Below are 19052 nucleotides of genomic sequence, written 5' to 3' on the forward strand. Positions count from 1 at the left end.
GGGAATAGCTTGGTTCTGGGTGAGGAGAAGAATGAGGTGAGAGAGGCTGTAGGAGCTTCAGAAGGCGGGAAGAGGAATTTCAAAAGAGGAGGAATGACCTAGACATCACTCCAAAGGCTGGCCATTTAGCACATTGCTATTCTTCAGCATTTTGGTCAAAGGGTAGATAGCAGCAACTCTTGCCTTTTTCTCTACTTCCTGTCATTGTAATTAACATGTGATCTTTTTTTTTTTTTTAAGGGGCTTTTCTATGAACAGGTGATCCCTGACTTATGATGGTGACGGGTACGTGGTTCAGTACGGGGCGTTTTGATTTTATGATGATATGAATTCAGTGGAAGCCAGCCTTGAGATTTTATGGACAAATCTTGATGAATCTTGTTGTAGTTATGGATTTGTACTCTAACCTCTGAACTGCAAGGGTGCCATAGCTCCCTATGACCTCCACTCTGCATCATGTTGCCTGCTGAGCCTAGATCTGGGGTAAGGCAGGTGCATTAAGTGTTTTAATGGTAATTTTAATTCTCCATGTAACGATCCAGTCCCATCTTAAGTTGAGGGACATCTGAACCCATAAGAGCAATGGTGACCAAACCATAATAGACATGAGATTCTGCCCCTTCTTTCTCCTCTCCCTGCTCTTTCTTTCATCTCACTGTGCTGTTCAGACTGGGTGTGAATTCACTATGTAGCTCAGGCTGGCTTTGAACTCATGGTCCTCCTACTTCCATTTTCCAAGTACTGCCACTATAGCTGGCTCAGAGCATATCATGTCAGTGCAGCCAGGATGTCCTGTGGGGCTCATAGATTTCACTCCAGGTCTCCTCACCCTTGCCACAGAGGTCGGAAGGGCCCTTAGGTCCTCGTCTGGGCTCTCCTCTTTCAGAGCATTAACAGCTTTGACCTGGGCAGCTCCCTTGTTGACCTCAACCCAGGGTGCCTTCTTTTACAGTTAGCTTTTGAGTCAGGACAGATGATGATCTGTCTAGGGCTTGGTTTTTCTTTTTCTTGGACTGACTAGACTGCTTATCTTGGTCAGGGCGGTGAGGGATCATGACACTCCTCCAATCAGACCAAGCGCACAAGGACAGATAAAGGAGATACTGTCAGATCGAGGGATGTGGCTCAAGGGTGGAGGACTCTGGTGGAGCACTGGGCCACACAGGGCAGAGTCATGGCGCAATGAGGTAAGGCTTCTGGAAGAAGAGGGAAGTGCTCTCTCTCATCGTGACACTCTGTCTCAGTGTGACACGGTGCAGCGATGGGGAAGTCTCTTTCCTGGGAAAGAGAAAGAGTGCTGGTGGCCATTGACATGCTGTGCTCATTGTCCTCAGGCAAGTCTGGCCAGTGACTAAAAAGGTCGCAGGAGAGTGGAGCAAATGGAATCCCAGCCTCCTCCCCTTTGGTGTTTGGTGTTTGGTGTCCCCCTTTTCCTTTACTTTGCTTGATGGCTGCTCCCAGCTCCTGCTCTGTTCTCACTAGTCCAGATGATGTGAGCATAGAGAGGTGAAGGCCTTGATGCATCCAGGCATGCTGCCCTCTGTGAGATGGAGCCTGGCTCTCTGTCATTCTGAGAGTCCAGTATTGTGGTCCACTTAGAATGAGTCTCCTAATCAGGAGGATTTCCATTCCCTCATGCCTCCTTTCCTTGTGGGCTCTTTTGTCTTATAACTAGCCTTGCTTTCTCTTCTTTTTTTTCTTCAATAAAAGTTCCAAACTAGAGCATGAGAGATGGTTCAGAGGTTAGGAGCATTTGCTGCTCTTTCAGAGGAACAAAGTTCAGTTTGCAGTACTCTAGTCTGGTGGCTCACAGCTGCCTGTAACTCCAGCTTCAGTCCATATGATGCTCTCTCTAGCAGGCACATACACACGTAGAGCACCCAACCCACATATATAGCATAACCCCCCCCCCCCGAAATAAAAATAAATTTTTAAAAAAGGACCTAAACCAGAGTGTTGACTTCAGCCATTCAAGTACAAGGGGGAGGGGGGGGAATCAGTATGGTGGGGGAGAACAAAGATCAAACAAAGTTGATTCAATTTTGTTTAAATTCACGTTTACAAGAGAACAAGTTCTGATATCATATCTTTCATGATGGCTTTTCTTCAGAATGTTGGCTCAAGTCTACCAGGTCTCCACCATTTTCTTGAGGGCTGCCAGATCGATTGTTGATGATGTCGCAAATACACAGCTGTGTTCGAGAAGGCATTGCTCAACACTCAGCCTAAATCACTGTGAGACTGACAATGGGCCACCTCTTTCCCTCTGGAGCCTGTTTTCAGTATGGCTATTTGTCTCTCACGTCATCCTGGCATTGCAACATCACCCTCCTCTTTTTTATTTATTTAATTTGTGTGTGTGTGTGTATTCACACATGATGTATGTGTGGCATGTTGTGGGCCTGAACCATGGTATGTATGTGGGAGCCGGAGGACCATGTTGTGTGAAGTCCTTTCTCTCCTTCCACTTTTATGTGGGTTCTGGCTGTTGAATTCAGGTCACAGCAAGCACCTTTGGCCATTCAGGCTTCTCACTGGTCCTCATGGATTTTTGTTTGTTTGTTTGTTTAACATAATCTTGATGACCAGCTCTCTACTCACTGACATCAGATGTACAAGATTTGGATTCTAAATTCTGTTGCCAATGAATCCTGGGATCCTAGGTAAAAACATTTGCCTTTATGGGCCCCGATATTCTTATCTATTAATGAAGGGAATGAGGGAGTTTGCAGAAGATCGTCAGTGTGCTAACAAACTCTGCAGCTGTCAGTTCTAGGTAGAAAAGGGAGACGCAAGCCCTGCTGGTGTTTGCCGGCGTCTGGGACGTAAATCATTTTACCGGTGTTGAGCAACATTCCCTCATTTCCTGAAATTTTAATAAATGGGCTTTGTCCGGGCAGCACTGTATAGAAACAACAGTACACATACTTTAAGCCTGAAATTTTTATTATTATTTTGAGACAGGGTCTTCTGTAGCCCAAGCTGGCTGCAAACTTACTATAGTCAAAGATGTCCTTCTACCTTCATCTCCTGTGCTTTGGGATTATACCACCGTACTTGGCTTTGGCAGTGTTGGGGATTGAAACCAGGGCTTTGTTTTGGTAGGCCAGAACTATACCAGATGAGACAAGTCATAGGCTTACTCTTGAAATTCTATGATACAGTACAACTTAAATCCCATTCAGACTAAAAGACTGCAACTATGATTCTGACACTGGATCAGTATACACTGTAAACTTAATTCACAGCACTTGGGGGCATCAACATCCTGCTTCAGGTGGTTATAACCTCCCACTTTGGGTGGTGACACTGGTCTGGTGGTCTTTGAACTAGAAAGTGGTCTGAAAGGACAGTGACTTTGAGTTGGGACATTCAGGCCTTGCACTTCGCCAGAGTGAGAGCTGCTCGGCCTTCCCTATGGGTCAGATGGGGCATGAGTCATCCTGTGTCATTTCAGCCACTGTTTTCCCAGGGTGCTGGGAAGCGAGGAGGCCAGAGAGCATGAAACAGACAGAGAGGAAAAACAGGGAGGAGGAGAAAGGGCCCCTCCTTGGGCAGGGCCTCCCAGGCAAGTGTGAGTCATTTCTCACTGTCCTGCCTGCCACACCTTCTGAATGTCAGGTGGAGAATTTGCCTAGACCAAGCACTCTTGATCAAGTCAGAACAGGTTTCCTAAAGACTGGGCCCATTAAGATTAATGGACTCAAAATAGGCCAATCTCTTCTTCAATGTGGCTTCTTTCTGTTCTGTGTGCACCTCGGGCTGAAAGTGCAGCAGAGAGAGAGAAACAGCAGGTATATTTTGTGTGTATCTAGGAAGCTGGGGGAATCACAGAGAAAAGGGATGGACTCACAGGGTGCCTAGCTAACCTTCCTGACCAGCTTGTTAAAGAACAACGACGAATATTCTGGGCACATCCTTAACTTAACCAAACTGCAGTCAAGATCTGCCCATTGTGAATGCATCTGTGCACAATGGTGCTACCCAATTACGGGAAGGTCTAGCATGGGCTTGTAAGCAAACTTGAAATCCCAAGGGATACAGCTCACACACATGAAGAGGGATGCTATCCAAGCCAAAAAACAAAACAAAACAAAAAACTAAATAGAAAAGAACAGGCATTGGCAAAACAGCAGAGAAATTGGACGCCCTGAGCATCGTTTGGGGGAATATAAAATGGCTTAGCCATTGTAGAAAACAAAATGGCAGGCTTTCAGAAAAGTAAACATAGGAATTTATGACCTAGCAATACAGTTTCACTCTGGGCCTACACTGGAAGAATTGAAAGCAGGGCCTGTATGTGTGTGTGTGTGTGTGTTTTTGGTGCCTGTCATCCTTCGTGTGTGTGTGTGTGTGTGTGTGTGTGTGTGTGTGTGTGTAAATGCACGTATACAGGTGCATGCGTGGTGAATGTGATGAGGTCAGAGGACAACTGCAAGAATTAGGCCTCAACAGGTCTCTCTTCTTGATCACTGCTGCCTGTCCCAGGCTAGCTGGCCCTCAGGTTTTGGGTGGTTCTCTTTAGCTGCTTCCCATTGCCCGCAGGGGCACTCTAGGACACAGATACAGGAGTTGCTGCTTTCAGCTTTCACGTGGGCTTTAGATATCAAAACTCTGTTCATCAGGTTTGTGCAGCAAGCACCTTACCCCCTGAGCCATCACCACAGCCTAGACGTAAGGTATAGGAGAAATGCGTGCACGCCAGGTTCCTCCTGTAGCATTATTCATTGCAACCCAAAGGTGAAGGTACCTCAAATGCCCAGTCGCTGATGCTGACTGCATAAGCAAACTGTGCTACACTGCAGAATGGAGTAGTGTTTGGCTTTGAATGACAAGGGAATGCTGACACAGGTTGCAACATGGGTGAGCCTTGAGGACAATTTGTTAAATGAAAGAAGCCAATCGAAAAACACTAATATTTCGTGGTTTCACTTACTTGAGCTTCCTAGGATAGACAAAATTCATAGGGACAGAAAGGGGAATGGTGGTCCCCAGTGACAAAGGAAGGACTTACCTTCCTCTTTTAATGACTACATTTCAGTTTGGCAAGATGAAGAGAATTCTGGAAATGGATGGCAGTGTGGGTCGGCCATTACTATGAATGCACTTAACGTTTCTAAACTGTAAACTTAACACGATTAAGATGGCAAATTTTGTGCTGTGCATATTTTTCTATAATTTGAAAAACAATTCTGTATACACAACAATGATGAAAAATCATTGTTTAACAAACAACCTGGATTTTGAGGTTTTAACAAGAAATATGACTTCGACCAAGTAATGTGACCAATGTGAGTCTGTTTTGTCCTATCAGAGACAGTGATGACAGTCCTGAAGCCTAGCCTGAGGTTTAAGCAAGATAGTACAGGCAAAGTTGCTGATAGGTTTTTAGTATACAGCAAGTGCTCAATAAGTGTTAGTTATTGCTATTATTGAAACACGCTATTACTGGACTTCATAAACAAGGTCAATAGAAGGCGGCCATGGGCAGTCTTGTCTAACTTGCCTTTTTCGACCTGGTTCAAAAGGTTGAAGCAATAAATTTCTTCCCATTCATATTCATGTCCAGAAATGCACGTGTCATTAAGACTGTGTCTGTATATGTGGGGTAAAGACTAGCTAAGATCTCTCGTTAGTGTTTTTTAATTTATTTCCCCAGTGCTAAGAACAGAAGTCAGCCAGGTTGTGGTGGTGACACATAGCTTTAATCCCAGCACTCCGGAGGCAGAGTCAAGCCAATATCTGTGAGTTTGAGGCCAGCTTGGTCTACAAAGCAAGTCTAGGACAGCCAGAGATACACAGAGAAACCAAGTCTTGGAAAGCCTAAAAACAAACAAACAACAATAAAAACAGGATCCAAGGCCTTGCATGTGGTAGGCCGAGCTGCACTCCCAGCCCTCGTCAGCATTCAGAACTTGTCTTTTTCTGCTAATAAAGCAGAGTCTCCCTTTGCCTCTAGGTAGGCTGCATTTAGAAGTGGTTCAGGTTTATCAGCATCATCAAACTGCCCTTTGGTTTTCTCCGAGGAACTACTATACAAGTGTCTGAAGTGTGTGGTCTGTATCAGTTGTTAGGGGAAAGCTCAGAGGCACCGAGCCACGCCTGTGGCTCAGGCAGAAGCAGTGGCAGGGCAGGTCCCTACCCCACCCGGAATCCCTATCTGTATACCTGACCCCTCGGGTTCCCTCTCTGCTCAGTTGCCAACACAGAGCACTTTCGGGGGGGATTCCTGGGCAAGCTCAGCTTCTCCCAATGATGTTCAAAAGGCAAGGACAGAGAAAACGCCCCAGACTTTACACAAGATCCCAATATCCAGGGATGACACAGGAAAAAGTGAAAATGTTCTGCCAAAAAAGTATCTGCACAACAGGGGGTCTCAGGTGGGGATAGGTTGTCCCCATTGCTGCCTGGGAGGCATGTGCAGGCCTTCTCAGTTGTCATGGGTTTGTGTCCCGTGATTGGAGGCCGGGGTCCTGAAAAGAGTCTCTAATCCCTAGGGTGTGTTATTCGCAATGAGAATTGTCCATCCCAAAAGGTCAGTAGCTCTGATGTTAAAAATATCAGAACAACAACAACAAATGGAAATCAATCATTTTCTTCCTGAAAAGAGGGTAAGAAAAAAAGCCTGCTAAAATGGGATGGTTAGAGGGGTAGGTTCAAAGGAAAGAGATAGCTCATGGGACCTGCTTAAGAATAATAATTATGCTAGGCACAGTGACACACGCCTGTAATCCCAGCACTCAGGGAGGCAGAGGCAGGAGGATCTCTGTGAGTTCAAGGCCAGCCTAGTCTATGAAGTGAATCCAGGACAGCCAAAGCTACACAGAGAAATCCCCAAAACAAAACAAAACAACAAAAAAGAATAATAATTAAAAAATCATCTCTTACCTTTAAATCCATGAATATGTGTGCGTGCACACACACACGTGACCAAGCCTACATTAACTGTATAACTTACTACTGTTTTTGTTTGTTGGTTAATTTGTTTTGAGATGGGGTTTTGCTTTGTAGCCGAAGCTGACCTTACACACACCACAAGCCTCCGGTCTTAGCTTCCCCAGTGTTGAGATTACGGCATGGTCCACCACACCTAGTATCTATTATCACTTTTCTTTGTAGCATCTTTCTTTTGGAAATATTTAATGCCAGGAACCTACACTAGGCGTTCCGGCTTGTGCTCCAATCCCAGAACCTGGGAAGCTGAGGCAAGATTACCATGACCTGGCTACATAGTGAATACCAGGTTGGCCTGGAACCTTGTCTCAAACCAAAAAAAAAGGGGGGGGGGAATTTTCAGGAGGGAGGATTTCTTCTCTAAAACAGCTAGGCTGCTTTAGTGATTCCTTCAGCAGCACCGGTCTGAACTTGTTTCCTATCTTGTTCCACTTTCAGGAGGAATTTGTCCAAACACGAAATCCTTTTAAGCTTCACAGTGGGTTCCCCCTGGGAGACAGCTTTAGGAGGCACAGATTAAAGTGGGAAAGGGGCTTAGGAGCGCCACACCACGTGATCCGTGGTCACTTGATTCTGAGAGCATAAGAGCCTCCCTACGGGCTGGGACCCTAAACCTCCCCGAAGTGTGTTCATAGGCACTTGACCTCAGCTGAAAAAAATAGCCGACACTGTTCCCAGTGCCCAGGGTTGTGTCCTGTGACCAGGAGATAAGCTGGGTGGCCTTTGGCAAATCAATACACTTTTTGGTGATCCTGTCTCCTCGTCCAAGAAATAAGGATAACAAGAGGATGTACCTTACCCAGTTGTTGGGTAGATTGAATGAGATAGCAAAGTCTTTGAGAAATGTCAGCTGTTCCAGTTGGAGTATCAAAGCAAAACATCAGTCTCGTTGCTCACTACCAACCCAGGCAGGAGCTCCCACCAACACATTTTTGCATCAGGCTTCTCACTTAGGCCCAGCTCATGAGCGCAGGAGAATTTCACCAACACTTCATCCATTGGCCGTTTACACCCGACCTTCAAAGCAGATAAGTTTGCAGACACGGGAGTCAAATGCCAGCACCCAAGGGATGTAACTCAGGAATCTTTTGGACTATTTTCTCTTCATACCTTCTCAGGGGGCCTCGTACCATCAATCAGAGATGGTGATCCAATATAGAGTATTCCAACTCAGTCCTACTTTGCTAGAGTCGGCCACAGGTGGGCAGACAGGGCTTGCTGGAAACCTTGTCTTGGTCAGTCACCTGTCTGACATCAACTTTGCTGAGCTTGGGAAGCTCATCCAGGCTTGCGACACCTCTCTCTGCTTGTGAAAGCACAAATATGCCACTGAGCTTTCAGGCTGGAGTACAAACCTGCTCTCCTGCCCTGCAAGCTTGTAGGTGTGGAAATGCCTTTGACAGCCAACCCATCCGCTTGGGTACACAAGCCTCTTTAAAAAGGGCAGTGCGGACTTCTTATTAAAAGTGATAGTTGCTGAGTGTGGTGGCACACGCCTGTAACCTCAGCTACAAGGAGGCTGAGGTAGACGGATTGCAAGTTTAAAATTTGCCTGGGCAACTTAGCCCGACCCTGTATCACAATAAAATGAAGTTAAATAAATCCAAGTGGTAGGAGCCTAGCTCAGGGGTAGGATTCTTGGCTAACGTGGGAGAGGACCTGGGTTCAATCAAGTTAAGCTTGATAAATTTCTTCCCGTTTTTTGAAATGAAATCTTCTGCTGGACACATGGTCTAATTATTCCCTGGAACTACAGGGCCGGGGGTTGGGGATACCCAGAGAGACACGTGTTTTTGTCTGTTTTCATGTTGTAGGATGACGCAGCACACACATTTATTGCTAAGGGAGGAGGGGTTTACTTGGCCTCACCGTTTGAGGGCTAGCATCTGTCATGGCAGGAAAGGCATGGCACGGGGTGATTCTGTGACAGTTGGTGGGGGGGGGGGGGCTTGTAGGAGCTTGCAGCAGCTGTTTGTGCCACACAAGAAAATAACCTTCTAGGGTGGGAGAGATGGCTCAGTGGTGAAGGACACTAGCTGTTCTTCAAAAGGACCTGGGTTCAAATCCCAGCAGCCGCATGGCAATTCACAACCGCCTGAAACTCCAGTTCCAGAGGATTTGACACCCTCGAACAGACTTACATCGAGGCAAAAAAACAAATGTAAATAAAATGAAATAATTAAAAAAAAAGGAAAACAATGTTCTTTTTTAAATGGCATTAAATGGAGATCCTTTTTTCTTTCCTGGTCTGCTTGTATCCACTAGGAGAAATGGACACATCTATGTGAATTCCCATTATAATCCCTCCATTATAATCTGCACGGAGCTTCTGGAGCTTTTCCTGTGCTCCAGAGGTCTCCTGTTGAGATTATTGGTTTTTTAAAAATATAGTTAGGTGGCTCAGCAGCTAAAGGCCTTTGCCAATAAGCTTGATGACCCAAGTTCAGTCCCTGGGAGAGATGCAATTGTATGAGCTGTCCTCTGACCACCACAAGTATGATACGGAGGTGCGTGCCCCGCCCCCATCCAAATAAGAAAATGGCAATGACTTCCCACAGGAGATGATTCGGGGCTAGGGACGTGCGGTACAGGAAGCCCGTGAGTAATGGCTCTTGTGTATGAGCACCGCCTGTGGAGATGCCATGTCCAGGCTGCACTCTGGACCAGGCGTTTCAGCATCTCTGAGGAGATGACTCAGCTGTGTAATTTCTAAAGCTACACGTACAGTTCCAGGGTAGAGCTGGGGTCAAGAATGAGGCCTTGGATCAATAACCGTCACTGAATAGGCTGTGTGGTAGAACCTTCTGGGGGGGGGGGGGAGAGGTATGTGAAAGCCAATTTGACTGCCCAAGCCTCACCCCAGAACAGATGAATTGAGGATCTTCGCGAGAGGCATCTAGGCTGCTGGAGTTTTCCAAGGCTCCCCCAGACACTCTGAGGAGCACCAGGTGTTGGAAATCATGACTGTCTTCAGTCTCGGATTGAAGCCATGTCTATCTCCTTGACCCTGATTCACACGTGGCTGTGTAAGTTGGGTTATTTCCACCAGGACACATGGAAAAATGGAGACAGTGTGGCTGAGAAGCTCGAGAAGCTGTGGCTTTGCCACCTAATGGTATCTGTGCAATGTCAGACAGGAAGCATTGCTCTGGGGTTGAGTGTTCTTCTCCCCGAACTGCAATCCTGTCCTCTTTCCACCACACAAAGTATTTCTTAGCATTTCCCCCTTAAATAATATTTTACTGCCTTTTGTTTGTTGACCAAACTGCAGGCCTAATAACAATTCAACTGTCTTGCATAAGTGTCTATGTTCCTACAAACTCATGTACTTAGTACTGAAATACATACATAAATACATACATATATATATATATACCAAACAACTGTAACTTTTCGCTTAATAGTTGTCCTATCACCTTTCAGTTCACAAACTGAGAACAGTGTGTTCTTTAAGAGAGGCTTTTGGGGCCAGGAAGAAGGCTCAGTTGGTAAAGCACTTCCGTTCAAGCACCAGCGCCAAGTTTGATCTATAAAATGCATGTCAAAATGTTGGGCACGGTGGCCCATTTTTGTAATCTCATTACTGGGGAGGTATAAACAGGTACATTCCAGGGCTCACTAGCCAGCTAGCCGAGCCCACTTGGCAAGTTCCAGGCTAGTGAGAGGCCCTGTCTCAAACAGAAACTGGAAGAGGTAGGTGACGCCTGAGAAATAATAGCTGAGGTTATCCTCTGGTCTCCACAGACATGGGCATGCAGATGAATGCATGTGAGCACACACAAAGAGGCTCCCAAAGATACCTTCATTGCACCCTCCCCCGGAGAGTTGGTGAGCTGGCTCAGAGGGTAAGAGCACTTGTTCTGCGAGGGTGAGGGTCTGAATCCAAACCCCTAGAACCCACGTCAAAACCTGGGCATGGCTCTGCATGACTGCAACCCCAGGATTGGCGTGCCGAGGAAGGAGAATCCCCACAACTTGCTGGCTAGTTAGCAGAGCCAAAAGGGTGTGTTTCGGCTTCAGGGAGCCTGTTTTAAGGCAATAAGGGCAGACACACAGAGGGAAGCACTCTGTCTTGCTCAGACTATCATATGTGCACACACGGGCACACGCTTCTGTGCGTGTGCCCTCCCCACACTTACAATTCATCATTTCGTATCACATGCACCTGCTAGGTGTGTCCAGTCTTTCACAACAGATGGCCGAAGGCATTAAGAAAGCCAGGTCACCACAGGGGGCTATTGGGGACACTCCAGGGAGCTCAGATCAGGAAGCAGTTTTAGAAATAGTTCTACCAGGAGAGAACCAGATAAAACTAAGCGTGTATAATGCCTACAGCAAGGCGGACACAGGGCTGCAGCTTTCTCGACGACGTCCCTCGTTGTAGGATAGTCTTTTAAAACCTTCTACTTCTGTTAAATAAGTATGCATCTGACAGGCCTGTATGGCTCAGTTCTTTGTCCTCACAGAATGCCAGCTCCATCCTCTGCCCTCTGCATCAGTCCCCACCCCCTGCACGTATAAAACAGTTAACAACACAATTCATCTGGTTCTACAAGAGGGTGATACCGAGATTAACTCTGAGACTCAGGCCTGGCTGCTGATCAGATTTGGCTTCCAGCTCTCCTGCCCTACCACAGGTTGGCCTCTCCTTGTTTGAGCAGCTTCTGCTTTCCACAGTGAAGCTTTGACTTCTGGGCCAAGCAGGAGGAAGGACTCTTTTTCCTCTGCTTTCTTTTGGAATTTCCTGTTTGTTTGTTTTTGGTTGTTGGCTGATTTGGTTGTTTGCTGGCTTCTCAATGACTTTTGTTGTTTCAGGAACGGGTCTGGGTGACAGACCACTAGCCTCTCTTTCCATTCTCCCTTAGAGAAAGAGAGGAGATGACCCTTTCCCTAGGCATTTTGTCAAGATATGGAAAGCCTGAGTGTTTGTGGGAAGGGTTAGTGACACTTTTGCGTGGCTGGGCTGGCTGGTGATGATGCAAACTTCGTCAATGTACCAAATTGTGTGTGTGTGTGTTTGTGTGTGTGTGTGTGTGTGTAGGCTAGAGATCAAGATCAACCTTGGGTGTGACTCCTAAGGACACCTTGCGTATTAAAACAGGGTCTCTAATTAGCCTGCAACTCGCTGGGTAGGCCAGCCTGTCCATCAGCAGGCTCCAGAGATCTGCCTATCTCTGACTGCCTAGCACTGAGATTACCAGCTTCTTTTACCACACCCTTCTGTTGTTTGTTTGTTTGTTTGTTTTTAAGCTTTGACTCTGAGGATGGACCTCAGGTTCTCATCGATTCGCAACAAGCACTGTACTGACTGACCGAGACAGCTCCCCAGCTGGAGAAATCCTTTCATATCTGACATCTTGCAGAAATCACAGTCTTCCATGCGGCTGGGAGTGGCTGTGACTGTCAAAGCGGTCCTGCACTTTGCTGAAATGCAAATAAACTTGCCTTAAAACACCTTGCCACACCATCACACAACTCTGAAATATGATAAAAGTCCTTTCGGGGATTTTTCTCTTCATAAACAGAATCAGTGATCCAGTTTCCCAGTTCTGAAAGAAAGCTGGATGAAAGAGGGGGTGCTGATGACACAGCCCTGGGTAACAGCTGCTCCCACAGTCCTGATGTCAGTGGAGGAGGGGCATCTCCGGGTGAACCGGGAAAGAGGTCAAACCACAAGTCTGACCAGAGATGAATGTGGGGCTCCTCGGCTGCCTCCATCCAGGAGAGTCGGAGAAGGGTCTTTCCTTGTGGGTGAGAACATGGCCGTGACACGGCAGGAGTACATTCGCTCATCCCCAGTGACTAACTGAGCCCTGTCAGTTAGCATTCCGTAGGTGTAACAAAATTCCTGGGTTTATGTGGAGGAAAGGCTAAGCTCAGGGCTTCCACTCATGGTCTCCAGTCTTGTCGGAAGTGTGGCAGCACAATTCATGGTGGTGGAAGGGATCTATCTGATCAGCTTAGGGCATCCTGGAAGCAAAGAGAAGGAGGAAGGGGAAGAGGTGCCCTTCAAGTACACACCCCGGTGCCCCAACCTCCCTCCTTTGGTCCCCATCTCCTAAAAGTTCCACCATCTTCCTGGTAGTGTTGCAGGTGGGAGACCAAGCCAGTAACACATTGTCATTTGCAAGAGGCTCACACTCCAAACAGTATCAAGTGCTCCGTGAGTCGGTCAGAAACTGCTTACTGAAGGATCCCTACAGGTGAGCCATGACCTTGGTTAATGACCACTAATCGGTATTCATTGTTTGCCAGCAGCTTCGTAAGGACTTTAATGACCTCAGGGAAGAAAACAATTAGGGAAGCACAGCCTAGGTGACCGTGTGACCTGCTGAGAGCCTGGATCTTTATCTGGCTGATCAGTGGGATCTGAAGTAAGTGTCGCTGATATTTCCTTTAATTATATCAGGCCGGCGGTGTCTTGTCCCCATGGGAGGCAGGTTCCAAATGCTTGACTCAGTAAACTCTTCATTGTCAATACGCTAGCCGTCAGCTACACTCATAGTCGTATGTTTTGAAATTGTTCTAATGTAGAGATTTCTGTGTAGGCATTCTAAGTAAATTCTTCTTGGAGTTTAATAGACATTGATCAAATAGGTACAAATAGCGTGCACACAACTGGGTAATATTTTGCATTCATGAATTTGCCGTGTTCTCGGGCCAAGAAATAAAATATCACCATCACTCTAGAAGCCCTCTTTGTCCCTCTCTGTCACTTTCCATCCAAAGTAACTGAACTGTGAGCCTAGCACTGTATGCTAATATTCTCTGGCTTCTTGGGTTCCTATTATAACAGTCTAAATACATTTCCATAAAATACAATAGTTTACCTCTGCAACCATAGTAAGTAACTCTTTAGTTGTTTTTCTTTAATGCCCCAATGTGAATTGGACATGTTTGACAGAGCGTTACAGAGCTCAAAGACAGCAGATGGTTCGTTTGTTGGCTTTCTGTAACAAGGTACCTGAGAAGCTCAACTTATAAAGAGAAAAAGTGTTTTGGAGGTGGAAATTTTGGGAGTATCAGTCCCGGTCAGTGGGTCTTGTTTTGGGACCTGTGTTGGGCTTCATGTCAAAGTGGGGAATGAGAGGTAAATGCAAGCCACTCACCTCACAGCTGGGGGAAAAGGGGTAGAGAGCTGTATTTGTCAAGGCAGATGGAGCCAATCTTGTTATTTAGCCATTTCACCAAGAGTCTGAACATCTCTTTGATGGCCAAAGCATTTCAATGACATTTATGCATCATATTTAAGCCATGTGTATCTGCATACTTTAACTTTATGCATACTTTAACTTTATACACTTGCAGGATGTGCACACAGGAGGCTTCCTTTTCCCCACCTTGGTTTTTCTCTTCCTATTGAATTTCTCAAGCATACCTTCCTTAGCAAGCCTGCTCCCATTGTTGATCATGCTCCCACCTCACCCCCACACTGCCAGGAGCTACTTACTGTTTTCTATTCAAAAATCATCACAGCCTGGTCTGCAAAGCGAGGCCAGGACACCCAAGGCTACACAGAGAAACCCTGTCTGGAAAAACAAAAAGACAAAAATACCCCCAAACAACAAAAGAACAGAATGTCTGAGTTCTCATTATTTGCATGAAGCTTTATCTTACTTTTTTTTTCTTCTCTCTCCATCCCTTCTTCCCTTTCTCCTTCCTTTCTGATGGCTGTGATGCTAAGCACACGTCTTACTGTGGATCTATATCCACAGCCTCATCCTGATTTTTTTCTGGGCTGGGGTGGGTACCTGTGTCTCCACGTGGATTTGTGAAGTGGTGTGCATCCCATACATTTAACAGATCTTTCCAGGGCCCGTTGTGTGCTATCCTTTAGGTTAGAGACTGAGTTTCCAATGAGGAAGTCTCTGTAGGCCGGGGCGAGCCTGGAATCCCATACGGGAATATTCTATAGATGTGACCCTCAGAGTATAGGTAGCATCTAATACCCTCTGTGTGTGGTAAACCTGAGGCTCTCCTCCTACTGTGAAAGTGTTCTTCTACCGAGTTACATTCTCAGAACCCCTAATTCCTCAAAATGGGGACTGGGTGGAGAGATGGCTCAGCAGTCAAGAGCACTGGTTCTTAGATGACCTGGGTTCTATTCCCAGCACCCACATCTGTCTGGAACCCAGGCTCTGTGTGCACATGGTACACATACATGCATGCAGGCAAAGCAGTCATACATATAAAATAAATAAGAAATAATAATGGATGAAGTAGCAGTACTGTGCGTGTTCTTCCGGGACGAACAAACAGACTCTGAATAGTTTAGAAAGAATGCAGAGCACTAGTTTTAAAATGAAATCTAGTGCTGCACACATAGCCCTCCTCCCCTGGCTGGCAGGAAGTCCAGCCCTATTCTCTCCCCTGATCAGTGACTGGCTGTAAGCGGCTTTATTGGCATATCAATATTGGGACAATTGGGGAGCTGTGTTAAACAACATTGAGACAGGAGATTCTCAGAACAGGGAGTGCAACCTGACATGGGGGGTACAGAAATTAGTATTTGAATTACACAATAGCCTGATGCCTACACATACACACACACACACACACATACACACACACACACACACAAATAAGTATAATTTTAAAAATCAAAGAAAAACAGGAAACAACAGCAACAACAAAAAAATCAAACATATGGAGAAAATATGAAGCATCTGGTCACACCACCAGTGAGTTGTGTGCCCTTCCAGTGACTCCTCCTAGGCTTACTCAGAAACATTCGCTAATATTTTATTTTAAAAATATTATTGATATGTATGGGTGTCATGTTTTGCCTGTATGTATGCATGTGCGCTTCATGTGTGCCTGTGGCCCATGGAGGCCAGAAGAGGGCATGGGATCCCCTGGGAGTGGAGTTACAGCTGTTTGTGCGCTACCATGTGGGTTCTGGGACTCAAACCCAGGTCCTCTGGCAAAGCAGCCAGTGCCCTTAACCATTGGGCCATCTCTGCAACTCCCTCCCACTGAATCTTGGTATATACATAGTTGATGTGTAAGGAAGAGAGCCTTTCTGTTACTTATTTAGTATGGATTGATTGATTGATTCATTGATTGATTGTATGTCTGTGTGTGTGTGTGTGTGTGTGTGTGAGAGAGAGAGAGAGAGAGAGAGAGAGAGAGAGAGAGAGAGTGGGGTGCATACTCTCTCTGTTCTTGTGGGTTGTGTGTGAATGCCTGTGAGCAAGAAACCAGAGGAGGCTATCTGCTGTCTTGCCTGGCTGCTACGAGAGAGAGTCTCTTTCCCATTGGACTTGGAGCTTGCTGTTTTTCACTAGGCAACCAGGTCAGCAAGCCTGCCAATTTCCGTGCCTCTGCCTCTAATCCCCCTGCAGTGGTGCACATGGCTATGCCCGGCTTGTTAAAAGTGGGTGCTGGGGAGGGTGTCCTGACTTAGATTTTCATGCTTACTCTTGTAGCATGCAAGTGCTCTTACCCACTGGGCCGTCTCCCCAGCCCTCTCCTCTGTGTTCTTGTTGGAAATATTTAAGCATCAGAGCTTTGTCTTAAATAGGGAACCCTTCCTAGAAAAGAATCCCGGATGTGTAAGTGAGGTGAGCCTGCTCTTCGAGGTACCATTATCCTGTCTGTTTGGGGCTGCGGGCGAGCAAGCTGCTGGCTGTGTGGCTCTTCACCTCTAGGAGGTGAGTGCCTCAGGGAGGAGATGTTTTATATTGGAGCTTATGGGCACTGTCCATAGACCAAATAAGGTTTTACACCCACAGTTACCATTTTTTTGAGAGCACAGAGATGTTCAATTATGGTTAATAAAATACGGTATTTTGGAGGGGCCATGCTTGAGGTTGAATTCGCGGTTCATACTAAGCCCTTATGGTCTACTCTTTAGCTACACCCTTGGTTCTTAAAATACAAGTTTGTATAAAGAGCTGTCTAAATTTACGGGAAATGTGAAGCTATTATACTGTCACTGGGTGAAGTTATTTTTTTTTCTCTCCCTCAAGTTCTGTCTTTCTAAAAGAAAGAATTCAGCCAAGAGACACAGATAGTCTAAGCAGAAATATAGTTAGCATTGTAAAGGAAAGCGTACAATCGGACAGAGATGGAAGCAGCCTGATCCACAGTGGGAGCTGGGTAGCAAGGTGTACACTAGACTGTGCCTTGTGTGTCTCCTGCCCATTTGATTAGTAGTGCGTGCGCACGTGTGCATGTGTGTGTGTGTGTGTGTGTGTGTGTGTGTGCGTGCTCCATGATGTATATGTGGACGTCAAAGGACAACTTGAGGGAGTCTGTTCTCTTCTGCTATCTTTTGCTATGTGGGTCCCAGGGTTTGGTGGAACTCAGGTCATCAGGCTTGGTGGCAAACACCTATACTCACTGAGCCATGTCCCTGGCCCACATTGTGGATTTTTTTTAAAGGAATTTTCATAAATATTTGTTTGGCTGGAGGCATATTTATAGGGTTAAGGTGATCATTTCCCCCACTCCTAAAGCATGATGAGCTCAATTGCCATTTTAGAACATTCTCCCCCATAATCCTTTTAAAAAGCCCACAAGAGGGAAAGTCAAAATGCAGAGTAAATGCTGTTATAATAGAGTTGGCATCTCCTGAAGGTGTAGATCCCCTTGTCACTGCCCGTGTGTGGCACCTGAGAAGGATCCACGGCACCTTAGTTTTTGGTAAAGTAGGAAGATCCCAACGGCAACTTCAAAGATTTTAACCACAAACGGGCATTCTGGCCGTCGGGACGTACAGCTGCCAGGATATGACGTCAGTTTCCTTGGCTGTCTGGTACCTCCTGGCCTGCTCAGTCTCCGTACTAACACATAATTACTGTTCCCTCATTGGGTGCTGTCGGATATGTAATTTTTGCTTAGGTGCAGATATACAATTTTTAATAATAAAATGGTTCGTATAATTTAAAAGGGGGTTATTGAGAGTGTTAGGGATCGGCTTAACCCATGTTTGAGCTCCCCTTCCTCCATAAAGATGAGGTGTTGACTTTACAAGGCCATTAGAGCAGCTAGAACCACTCTGTGATTCCTACTCTGTACAGGGTATAGATAGTCTTGATTGTCTTATGGTGTTTATGGTTTACGTGGGGAAACAGGAAATGAGCACAGGCAGAACTAGAAGACAGGTTAAGAAAATACAAGCAGAAAACACACTGCAAAGGTCTATCAAAAGGCTGTGAGCATAGAAGAAAGGGGAAGGGACTAAAAAAAAAAGGCTGAGGGAGGGAGAAAAAGGAAGAGGAGAGAGAGAGAGAGAACCTGGGAGTACTGACCTTGCTGATTAGCACTGAATGACCACGGAGCGATGACCTGGTCCATGAACTTACTTTATCTCAATAAAATCAAGGTTACACAACGCCGCCCCTGGTGTTATTCTGAAATTAATGGCAAAGCACCTTACATGCCCCTGGAATGTGGCACACTGTGGTTGTTTCTTTCCCATGGCTGAGATGGTACCTGAGAAAACAAAGAGGACAGATTTTTTTCCCCCTCATGGTTTTATTCCCTGGATGCTGACTGCACTACCCTGGAGCTGAAGCAGATCCAAACTTCAGGATGACGGGAGTGCAATGCTGATGGTTGTTCTTGCCACCCAGGAAGCAGAGAGAGAGAACGCAGCGTGAGAGAGAGAGCCGCATGAGGTACACCTTTCAAAGGCATGACCCCATCTTCCCCATTTCTCAAATCAGGCCCCACTCTCCAGCACCTCTCAATAGTCCATTTAATTATGAAGTTATCAAGGAACTGATCTTATGAGTAGGTCTAAGCTCATGTGATACAGTCAGTGATTGAATCTGCTAGCTAGAGACCAAGCCTTCAGATATGAACTCTTGGCGGGGGTGGGGGGAACGGGATGGGCTCAGCGCGGAGGCACAGCTTATCTAAACTGTAACATATACACAAACTAAATGGTAACAACTTCCTCTTTTATTAGGCTGTGAACCCTCCAGAATGGGAAGTACGGCTTGCTTGTTTTTGCTTTCCAGGAATCTAGCACAGTTCATAATAGGGGCTCCAAAATAGTTGTTGAGTGACAAGATGGAAGGATGGTACGATGAGTGTTTTTGTTTTTTGTTTTTTTGTTTTTAAATAAATCATGGACTTTGGGAACCTGG

This window comes from Psammomys obesus, unplaced genomic scaffold, assembly GCF_907164565.1.
Source record: "Psammomys obesus unplaced genomic scaffold, mPsaObe1.curated_primary_1811, whole genome shotgun sequence".
Lineage (NCBI taxonomy): Eukaryota > Metazoa > Chordata > Mammalia > Rodentia > Muridae > Psammomys > Psammomys obesus.